The sequence below is a fragment of the Acipenser ruthenus genome, chromosome 18 (genome assembly GCF_902713425.1).
Source record: "Acipenser ruthenus chromosome 18, fAciRut3.2 maternal haplotype, whole genome shotgun sequence".
In the NCBI taxonomy this organism is placed as follows: Eukaryota; Metazoa; Chordata; class Actinopteri; order Acipenseriformes; family Acipenseridae; genus Acipenser; species Acipenser ruthenus.
Window position 1 is genome coordinate 6,411,137 of NC_081206.1, and position 12,582 is coordinate 6,423,718.

Sequence of the window (12,582 nt, forward strand, 5' to 3'; positions counted from 1 at the left end):
TGAATAAAAATAAAAATCAGGCACGTAAACTAAGGCTACAATCCAAAACACAACATGCGAGGCGTGGATTAGATACAAAATATGACCCCCCTATAACTGTTCTTTATATAGGTATGTCAGCGCTACAAACTTTGATTTAATTCCATGCCCTGTGCCATTTGCACCAGCCTTTTCAATGGTACATTTACATGTACACATATGCAATTGAAGCCGAATTGATCGCTATTTCAAATTAAGATCTCATGTCTTCATGGCCTTGGCTAGAGGTGACACTCAACCTGAAACCTGAATGCAGAATGCCTCAGTCAAGACGGCTGAGAATACCACATTTCTAAATGTGTACGAGAAGTTTCACAGACCTCCCCTTAGCTCTAGTTTAGGATGACTTTACCTACCTTCTTTCCAGCATGTTCCATCTTTGTCATACAGGATGCATGTGTGTGTGTTTGTGTGCTTCCTGTTGACAGCTGGAATCTCTCCTTTTGAACGATCCAGAGAGGCAACCAGAGGAAATGAAAGCAGACGGTTCCTGGTTTACCAGGTAAGCTTGATGCACTGGTTGCCAGCTAGTTTGCTGGGGGTGTAATCAGTGCTCTGGTAAATCGGTGGAGTCCTGTTGTGTTGTACATTGGTCTGTAAACAGTGGAATGTTAGTGAGGGCTTCCTACCACCAGTGTCCCTTAGACTTAGCTATTAGAGCAGCTTTACAATGCTAACCCTCAGTGTTCAAAGTCTGGCTTTGAGTACACTCCTACTATTGTACAGTGTGTGTGTGTATATATATATAACCTTTCCTGTTCTTTGTATTTAGGGGTCTTTTAGTGGTATTTCTCAGGCACATTTGTGTATGGACAGTTCTCTTTTTTGACATTTAACTATTTATAGCACTATGTGAAATAAAAGGACCAAAAAAATAATACCAAATGCCACAAAAGCACAGAGTAGTAGATTGTAGTGGTCTTAATTCCACTGCTAATGCATCAGCATTTGCTGTATTGCTGATTATGTCAAAGGCACACATGTTCCCAGGTACAGCTTTGAGGATCAGTGTTCTACAAAACTGTTACAAAATTAGCACTTTTTTTTACAGTAATGTGTAATAGCATGTTGCATTATTACCATGGTGCAGTAAATCATGGTACTCAAGTGAAAGGGACATGTCTAAGCAGTGGGACAGTGGGACTGTGTGTCCTGGGTTCTGCGTAGCTGTGGAAAGGCTGCTCACCCTCCTGGAGTATTGTGCCGTTATTAGTTCTGGTTTTGGGTGGTGCGCCGCTGCGTAAGGAAACTCCACCTCTGAAGGAGCCAATCTGCTTGTCTGGAAATTCCCAGCGTAGTAAGAGTGTCTCCAAAACCAGCAGCAAAGTCACTTACAACTACGTCTCACCCAAAAGACAGAGCACAAGGAGGTTATGTGACTTCCTCAGGGTCACACAATGAGTCAGTGGCTGAGGTGGGATTTGAACCCGGGACCTCCTGGTTACAAGCCCTTTTCTTGATTGGACCTTGATGTTTAATGTCTGACAATGTAACACATGTACTGTATATGGTGTACTTGCATTTAAATTACAAACATGGACTTTAACATCACAAGTACATGGGGGAAAAGGTACATTTTGTGAGATTAATTATACATTATAAAACTTGCAAGAAACAACGTAATTGTTCTGATTTCTGATTATTTTCTTGCTAGTTTTATACTTGCCTTTGCATTTCTAAATTAGGGTCCATTGTGAATATATCAAAACTGTTTATTATGCTTTTGCTACAGTGTGTTTAGTAATACAATGTATTAAAAACTGGACTGAGACTGCTTATCTTCCCTGATGTTTGAAGTACACGGACCTAAACATGGCATAAAGCTGTTTAAAGCTATGTACAATGTGTTTAAGAGCTCAGGAAACACACACTACACCAGTTGTACTCAACTCTGGCCCTCGAGATTTATTCCAGTCCTGGTCGTTATTCCAACCAGGTCCTAAATTAGTTAATTGCCTCTTTGCAACTTAAATTAACTACATTAGAACCTGCTTGGAGTAAAACCTGGACTGGATTGCATCTCGAGGGCCAGAGCTGAGTACCACTGCACTCCACCATGCTGCTCCTTGAACCTCCCTATGGCCTCCTTCCATTCCACTACAAATGAATAGCTCAGGTTTTTCTTTCTTTCTTTGATTTAAAAGTTTTGTAGGAATGTGGCACAAACTCTGCACATGAGCAAAACCGCTCAATAAAACTAGTCCAAATGTCACATCCCGTTAATGAATAAAAGAAACCTGAATTTTATCCAAGTTTGTTTCAACACACTGGGAGATTCTTTCTGACATCTATATTTGGAACAAACATTCCAAGAAAATACATTATATTTTTGACAGTTATGACGTGTATAAGATTAGTTCAAATGCAGTTATTGTTATGTTCACTGAATGGTTTACCAGTACTATCTGTTGTCAGCTACAATGCTAGATTCTCAGGGACTATCGACACTCCTTTGGGATTTTTATATTATTATGAGATGAGTGAAGGCTTTAGAAAAACAATAACGTGAATCATATACTGTAAAACATGAAATGTTTGCTGGCAAGAAATATTCACTAATTTAGTTTTTATTTAAAATCTGCAAAATATACATGCTGCATAATTACTCAATTCAGTTTATATACAGTATTTGTATGGTTTACATGCACAAACTTTGTTGCTGTATATATGTCCATAGTGAGACATCCAGAAAATGAAGTTGCTGCAGATATTTCATTTTACAGTACTGTAATTACTTAAGGTTTTTAGTTCAATACAATAAATAATGTGTTACCGTTAGATTTTCAAAGCTATTTACTCCAAATCGTCATTAGCATTATTTTAGTTTTGGGGGGGCGGACACAACACTGTTTGCGATTCTAAAAGAAATAAGAAACAACTCAAGACTACTAACAAACCCCAGCACCAAATGTCTGAGTTGTGTATTTCTAGTTTGGTAACGTTACGTGGTGTGTTATTACTCTGTGAAAATATCATGCTATTGACTTTTTGGAGTAAATAACTGTGAGAATTTAGCCCAATGTGTTTGAAAAACAGTACATTTGAAAAATTTGATAAATATGTATTTGTTTTATTTCAGTATCATTATTTTTTTCTTAGCAGACGCCCTTATCCAGGGCGACTTACAATTGTTACAAGATATCACATTATTTTTTACATACAATTACCCATTTATACAGTTGGGTTTTTACTGGAGCAATCTAGGTAAAGCACCTTGCTCAAGGGTACAGCAGCAGTGTCCCCTACTAGGGATTGAACCCACGACCCTCTGGTCAAGAGTCCAGAGCCCTAACCACTACTCCACACTGCTGCCCTATTATCATCATTCATATTATATTAAATGTGTTCAAAGTATTAGAATAGTTTTATGATCGGTATTCAGGTTTGACAGCAGCAGGTGAAAGCTCCCAAAGACCACTGTGCTGACAAACTGCTGTATGTGCCAGTTTTAACATGACATCATACTGTATGTGATTGAAATACATAGCACTGAGCTTATCAGCACTGCAGAGGAAATACAGTAACTCTGATAAATACAATAAGCGTGGTGCACTTGGTTTGATATGTCGCCCCCTTCCCCCTGGCACAGCCCCACCCCCTCCCCCCAGCATCCTTGACCTGCTGAGGTCTAGTATTATTACATTTCCCCTTGGCCAGGGAACACGGGCCATAGAAGACAGGCTGATAAATCCTGCTGTGGGAAGACATGTGCTTCTGAACTCTCACACAGTGTTTTCCCATTTAACACTTCCTACATCGCTTGCTAACCAGATAGATTTCTAAAGGTAGTGTCCAGAGGGGATTCGTAAGAATAGAACCAACTGGAATGCAGTAACAACGGGACTGTTTCCTCTGCAGAGGGGAGCTAAACTTGGAACAGAGCACGCTCTGTTGCTAGGACTTTGCTGAAGTTAGATTATTATTTTTCACAGCTCTAAACAGCTTGGCATCTCATGTATCCCTCACCTTTGTGAGTCCCCTTGTTATATGAATCCAAATAAGGGCTTCTCCACTTTCGTTCAATGTTTCCCTTCAGCTTAAAAGTTATACAAAAGGAATTCCAGAGAGGCTCATCTGGTAAAGTCACAGGGTGAGTCAGGGGGACCACAGGATCACGCTCTGGCTGTGCCAAGTTGCCCTCTCAGTTGGGGAATGCACGTGGAGCATTGCATTAGACTCCCGGGGGTAAGGGAGGCAAAATCATAGGGGAATGTTTTATCTCCTGCAGCGGCCCTGCTGGCCTGGCGGTGGTGAGTTCATAATATTACATAAATTAAATGAGCACCATACAGTGTATCAATCTAATGCATCAATTTCCTCAATGTAGTTTAAACCTCAGTAATATTGCATGAAAGCATGTATATAATGGTATCTGCAGGACTCACTGGGATGCGGTTACTGGCTCACTTTACAAATATGACCCTAAGAAACTTTCTCTGTGTAATTTTATGTTCATGGAAACAATGTGGCGGTGTTGTTTTGTTCTGACCGCAGAATGAAAAATAAACACTTGGTGTCATTAATTATGTCTCTTTTTTTTTTTTTTGAGCAGAATTTAATCAACCGATAGTAACCAAGACAGAAAAGAAATGTAGCGACACAAAGGAAACCCCAAACTCTTGTGTTTATGCAAGGATCTAAAATGGTCTAACACATGCTGTTTTAATGTCTTTCAAAATAACTGGTGGAGGAAAACGGCCAGATGCAGCCTCGACAAACAGACGTTCCTATCGCTGGTTTTCATTTAGCAACTTAATAATCAATCAAATCTGTGATCTGATTGCTGCCTTTGTACAAGTAAAGAGGGGACTCATTTGGAGTTAAGTGGAGAGCACAGCTGTTGCCGAAAAAGTTGCATGTAGTTTGTTTTTCAAACAAATAATAAATGTGGAAAAGAAAAGTGTTGGTGGGGCTAAAATCTCAAGGGATAGATAGAAAATAACTGTGGCTGTGGCTCACACTGGAGATTACACTGGAGAATATAGAGTGCATTTGGGGAAATGATGAGTCCACAATGATGACCTCCAGAATTATAATGATTCCTAATGAGGAAGGTATTAGTGCAAAAACACTAATACTAAAGCCGTATTCCTTCAAAATACAGAAATAGAAAAACAGTATTACTTCCAGCTTCCGACTGTGATGTCACTAGTGGTGTTACTGTGAACTACGTGTAAGCCAATCGGTTTTGCATAGTGTCTTTTTACCTTGTCCTTTGTGGCACTTTCTCTCAAATTTCAAATGTATTATTTAACCAGGATAGAACCCTTGTGATGTACATTTGCAAGGGGGTCCTGGCATACAGACTGTGCTTTGTAGGCAAACAGAAATCAACCGTTGCAATGAAACCCTTCTCTGATGTTGACAGAATTGCATGCTGTACATTGTGTTAATTTGAGGGGCAGGTTTTCTTACCGGCTCATCAAGTCACGGGTGCAGACAGCTCGACCAGCGCGGACCGGCAGCACTGTAGTGATCTCATCGATAAAAGCAGCACTTCTCGTCTGAACAATACCATCGTCTCCCGAGCAGCACAATTCCCAGAAACTCACAACTTCACACTGAACCCTCCCAGGGGAGCGTCATGACAGCTGACCTGTCTGCACCAGTTTCATGTGCTTTTAGAATTGTTTTTTATTGTTGTTATTTACTGCTGTATGGTCAGGTTTAAACAGTACACGAAAATAAATATCCTATACTCCTTTGCATTATTTCTGTATTAAACCATATACATGATTGATTAAAGTGGAGTGTAACAAAAACAATAATGGGACGTACATACTGTTTATTAAACGTTTAACTGAAAAGGCTTTATGGAGATTTTACATGGATTATTATTTAAAGTATCTTGATGTACTGTTAACCACTGTAATTGAAAACTAGAGGCGATAGCCAATGTGAAATAAATATATAAAGTCAAATATAAAGATGACTATAATAAAAATACCAACTGAGGGTTTCAATGTAATCATTCAGTCTATCAGACCTCAGCAGAATACAGTTTGTCACCAAACTTTACCCAGTATTCTCTCAGTTTTACAATATTGTCATACAGAATCAGATCGATGTAAGCAGCGTGGTGTTCTGGAGTGGAGAAAGACAGTTATGGAAAGGGAGTGGAGAATCTGGGCAGCAGTTACTGTAGGTGCCCTGTGTTCATTCATTACTGAGGTCATGTGCACTTTCAATCAGAAACAATCTGAGTGACAATAGACAATGCTTTATTAATAACAACCAGTGAGAAACATTTTGCAGCATAGTATGTTGCACATCTTTTTTCAGTAAAAGCACAACAGTCCTTTACACCCTACGTGCTGCCTGGATAAACTGAATTGACGTCACTCAGTCAACGGTGATTGAAGCTGCATGGAATGGGTGTTTCATAATACAGTTGGAATACTCTGCATTACAGCACAAGCAAACATTTATCTTGTTAAAACTGTACGTAGTAGTGGTAGCAGAGTATACCTACTGAATGTATAAATATGTTGGTGAATGATATAGTATGGGTTAATCTATTATTATTATTATTATTATTATTATTATTATTATTATTATTATTATTATTATATCAAGTCACCCATCCTTTGTAAATGATTATACAGTACTGTCTATTATTATTAATCTGTATCTGCTTATCTGTATTTGATTTGCAACCTACAGTATGATAAAACAACACTGAAATGATCTGTAACAGCAGAGAGGCAGGGGTTATATATCCTGTCAGAGTGTTATTTTAGGCTAGTGACATGTACTCCACCCAGTTGACCTCAGAAAAACTAATTTCACTTGACTGGGTCGGACAGTCTAATAAGTGACAAGGAATTGTTTAAATATAGATTTCCTGAGACAGTCCTTTCACTGCAATGAAAAAAAAAGCATTTAAGTGTCACCAATGAAAAAAACTAAATTAACCCTAACATAGACGTGTGTATATACAGACGTGCTCAAATTTGTTGGTACCCTTACAGCTCATTGAAATAATGCTTCATTCCTCCTGAAAAATGATGAAATTAAAAGCTATTTTATCATGTATACTTGCATGCCTTTGGTATGTCATAGAATAAAGCAAAGAAGCTGTGAAAAGAGATGAATTATTGCTTATTCTACAAAGATATTCTAAAATGGCCTGGACACATTTGTTGGTACCCCTTAGAAAAGATAATAAATAATTGGATTATAGTGATATTTCAAACTAATTCATTTCTTTAATTAGTATCACACATGTCTCCAATCTTGTAATCAGTCATTCAGCCTATTTAAATGGAGTAAAGTAGTCACTGTGCTGTTTGATATCATTGTGTGCACCACACTGAACATGGACCAGAGAAAGCAAAGGAGGGAGTTGTCTGAGGAGATCAGAAAGAAAATAATAGACAAGCATGGTAAAGGTAAAGGCTACAAGACCATCTCCAAGCAGCTTGATGTTCCTGTGACAACAGTTGCAAATATTATTAAGAAGTTTAAGGTCCATGGAACTGTAGCCAACCTCCCTGGGCGCGGCCGCAAAAGGAAAATCAACCCCAGAGTGAACAGAAGGATAGTGCGAATGGTAGAAAAAGACTCAAGGATAACTGCCAAAGAGATACAAGCTGAACTCCAAGGTGAAGGTACGTCAGTTTCTGATCGCACCATCCGTCGCTTTTTGAGCGAAAGTGGGCTCCATGGAAGAAGACCCAGGAGGACTCCACTTTTGAAAGAAAAACATAAAAAGCCAGACTGGAATTTGCTAAAATGCATATTGACAAGCCACAATCCTTCTGGGAGAATGTCCTTTGGACAGATGAGTCAAAACTGGAGCTTTTTGGCAAGTCACATCAGCTCTATGTTCACAGACTAAAAAATGAAGCTTTCAAAGAAATGAACACCATACCTACAGTGAAACATGGAGGAGGCTCAGTTATGTTTTGGGGCTGCTTTGCTGCGCCTGGCACAGGGTGCCTTGAATCTGTGCAGGGCACAATGAAATCTCAAGACTATCAAGGCATTCTGGAGCGAAACGTACTGCCCAGTGTCAGAAAGCTCTGTCTCAGTTGCAGGTCATGGGTCCTCCAACAGGATAATGACTCAAAACACACAGCTAAAAGCACCCAAGAATGGATAAGAACAAAACATTGGGCTATTCTGAAGTGGCCTTCTATGAGTCCTGATCTGAATCCTATCGAAAATCTATGGAAAGAGCTGAATCTTGCAGTCTGGAGAAGGCACCCATCAAACCTGAGACAGCTGGAGCAGTTTGCTCAGGAAGAGTGGGCCAAACTACCTGTTAACAGGTGCAGAAGTCTCATTGAGAGCTACAGAAAACGTTTGATTGCAGTGATTGCCTCTAAAGGTTGTGCAACAAAATATTAGGTTAGCGGTCCCATCATTTTTGTCCATGCCATTTTCATTTGTTTTCTTATTTACAATATTATGTTGAATAAAATATCAAAAGCAAAGTCTGATTTCTATTAAATATGGAATAAACAATGGTGGATGCCAATTACTTTTGTCAGTTTCAAGTTATTTCAGAGAAAATTGTGCATTCTTCGTTTTTTGTGGAGGGGTACCAACAAATATGAGCACGTCTGTATATACTACTGAAAAAAAAAAAAATATATATATATATATATATATATATATATATATATATATATATAGATAGATATAGATAGATAGATAGATAGATAGATTGTAATGCTAAAAAAATTGTATCAAAATGTTGATGGACTAAATTTAACAGCAAGGGATGAGCCTAACAAATTTCATGTGGGTATTTAGTATATTTTTGCCAGTAAAATGCCTGAGAGGATCCTATTGTAATGATTTAAACAAAAAACAGTGAAGAACAGGAAGCAAAAAACATCCAGGTGAGGTGAAGAGCAAATACAAATAAAAAGTGGACTGCGGTTATAATTGAACAGTATGGAGAAGTGGAAATGAGGGGTGAGGGAGGAATACCCAAATTCTGCATCAATCCATCAACGTGCTTCCATCCAGTATAGATTTAAAATAGCACTGTGTGAACATGACCTCTGTCTTTCTCTGGAAAAAAAAATGTGTGTGTGTTTAAATGGAGTAAGCCACAGAGTCTGGTGCTGAAGCCAAGTTTCCTCTGTGCTGTAGGTGTGGTGCCCCAGCTCTGACTACACAGAGCTGAGCGAGACAGAGAGGGAGCGCGCCGGCCACTGGGACGGGGGCCAGATTGTCAGACGCCAGGCCTGGCAAGGCGGGTGGTGGGAGAGGTCACCTCGATGGCTTTTAACAGCCGATCTTATCAGAGTCAGCTACCACAGGCAGCAGGAACATCCAAGTCTTCCTGTCCCTCCGTAAAACTGTGAGAATTCAAACCTCCTGGCAGTCTCTCTCAATCTCTCTCTCTCTCTCTCTCTCAATCCCTCTCCCCTCTCCTTCGTCCAGTAAAGGTAGCTTATAATTTACTTTCTTAAGAGAAAAAAAGTAATTATCGTTCCCTGCAATAAATAATTACAACTGCCAAAAATAATGTCACTGTGCTGTATCATACTTTTTTATTATTATTGTTGTATTTCGACTACACCCAAAGCCCCATATTATGGAATGTCTTTCTCACCCTCCTCCTCTATAAAACCTGTCTAGTCTAGTGACCTAGAAACAGATTTTACAGTTCTCTCCTTTGAGGGGGGTAACATAATAAATCTAGAAGCAGCCTCTACCAATAGCACACTTTAAAGTGAATTAGGGTAGTGTTATAACATGAAGGTGTGTTTCTTTCAATTGCAGTGTCCTGGCCTAGAGAACCTCGAAGATCCTTCAGTAATAGGACATCTTATGGCATCTAAGTAGTCAGCTGCAAGGCACTCAGAATTCTGTGTTCAGCCTCACGTATTTCTACCAATCTGTTGGATGTTAAGCGTTTTGCGTTTTACATTTTACATTTTTGTCCAATTTAAAAAAAATATTAGGAAGCTAGCTGCGTGAACCAACTCAGTGTCAAAGCTACTGGGACTACAAAAGTGACTTGTTTAATCAACTGTTTCCCACAGTCCTAGTCTCCAGGTAATGAGTTCAAAGAGATCTAGTAATTAAAAGAACTAGTCTATATACAAAATGACTGTACTTGCCGCTTGACTACAAACAAAAAAGAAAAAATGATGTACTTGGTCTGGTGAATGAATTGCACTCTCAGGGAAATGAAACAGCCAGCAGGAAAAAAATATATATACAAAAATCTGTTCAACAGAGAGTATTACGACACTTATTACATCACACACGGTGACATGAGTGACTTCGAAGATTTATAGGATTTCACCTTGCCAAAGTGTATACAGAGAACACAATACACCTTTCCTGAAAGCCTCGCTCTATTGAATTAACGTCTAAAACCTTAGGGCTGATTGATGCACAATTACAATTAGACAATTGAAGCCTTGCATACACAGCTTTGGATTTTTGAAAACAGGTAACATTTAATTTTTGTTTTGTAAAAAAAAAAAAAATAGAAATTGTAAAACCTTCACAAATACCATTGCTTTGTGTGTTTTTCTGTATGTCATTTTATAAGTGTGCATTCAGTTTCTATTAAAGTTATTTTTTTGCATACCTTTTGTTATTGAAAATATTCTGCAACTGTTGCTTTCTGTATGTATGTACAGTGTGTATTTATGCATGTATGTTTTACCAGTGCTAAGCAGCTGAATCCTGAAATATCTCTTAGTCCTTTTTGCTGGAATTGCATCAGAGTAATAGCAGCATGTAAAGGTACTGTGCCTCACACATTTCAGTTTTGAGATGTTTTGTAAATGTATTAGTTTTGCTATCTGAGCCATAACAGAGATTGAAGATTGTATTTGTAAACTCTTTCTGCTACAAGGAGTAACAAGAGCACGATGCGTTGATAACATGTGTACTGACTCTTAACGTGAATGCCAAAAATATCAACTCAATTTGATTTCATTTGGGAGGTACAAAATAAAATGAATCTATTAAATGGTTTATAAGCTGGTATATTTTTATTTTACAATACTCAAAGTTGCCCAGAATTTGCATTAATTAATTACATAGGTCAAAAGTTTTTTTCACGATAAATATATTTTATTATATTTTCTTGTTTTATAACATTTATTAACTGGTACTTTGTTTTACACTTTTTATAAAAGACAAAGTAATTCATTCACCAATTTCTGTTTCAATAGTCAACTCATTGTATGGATGGTAACTATGCTCTGAAAATAGACAGATACTAAAAATGCAATTCAGGGAGCAATATGAGTATTTCACAAAGGCTTTATACAATACCTGTACTGTTCTATTCACATGAACGCAAGCCTCTAGTTATTTCATATTTGTGCTGCTGTAATTCCATGAAGAATCCATTGTTTTTAAGGATGTTTATAAAGACACACTACATCTATTGATTTCAAATATGAATCAAATATTTTAATAGTTGATCAAAAGATAAAGTTGACCTCGGTGGAAAAAAAAGATTAAGAATGGTCTGATATCTCCCAATATACAAAAGTCTTGCATCACCTAGAATTTCAGGATTGAGACATTATTTAAAAAATGAAAACTATATAAATATAATTAAGATCTTTTATTTAGCACCATGTATTCAAAGAAACTACAAAATGATATTGTAAAAGTCTACCGGAAGCCATAATAGCAGCACAGTATTTCATGTTAGATTTTGAAATGTCACATTTTTCTTTTTTTTCAGGTTTTCATTCAGTGTAGGAAAACTACAAAGCGGTATGTAATTCAATATGTTAACGTAACATTATTCAGCAGGTTTCATTCTATAGGGTGATGCAAAACCTTTGGCCATAACTGTAACATGTTGTCTGGAGGCACTCATCTGAAATGCTTTGTCATTACTCCAGTGCATTAGGACTGTGAAAAGTGGTTCACTTCAGTTCTGTCATCTGGGGGTGAAGTGGTTATTAAAACCTAATTAGAACTGATAGCTTCATTTGCATCACCCAGCACCTGCAGATTATTCAGGAAAATCTAATTCTATCCATAACCCAACAAGCATGTACTCTTGATCTGCAGGAGGTCTCATTTTCTAGCAGGTCCTTTCAGTTGTGCTTACCCAGAGACCTGTCTGCAGAATCTCAGGCTCATTTGGGATACCTTTTAACTTTTTACTGCAGCAAATACTTGTCAAAGGAGCTGACTGAATCCAACAATGTCTCATACATGCAGGGGGATTCGCAAACTTGTGCTGGTTTAACATTGTCGTCAGGCTGTGAACCGACCATGTCAAAATCAGTTGGTGAGTACGGGGTTAAAATACGCTGTTCATAATAAGATTTCAAAGATTTCTGTTTCTCATGAAAATGGGCTGTTAATCATTGCGACATTGACTGTGGTTTGAGGCGACCGCAGTCAGGATTTTGGAGATGCAGACTTTTAACTCAAGAGGCGACTAGCTGAGGAGGCAGAGTTAGAGAATGCAGCATAAAGCCAAGCAGGAAATCTAATTTCAATTGGTCCTATGAACAATACCCCTCTCAAATTACACTGGATTGGAAGGGGGGGGTCAGCTCCTCCTCTGTATATACTGCAAACAATACTCCTCCT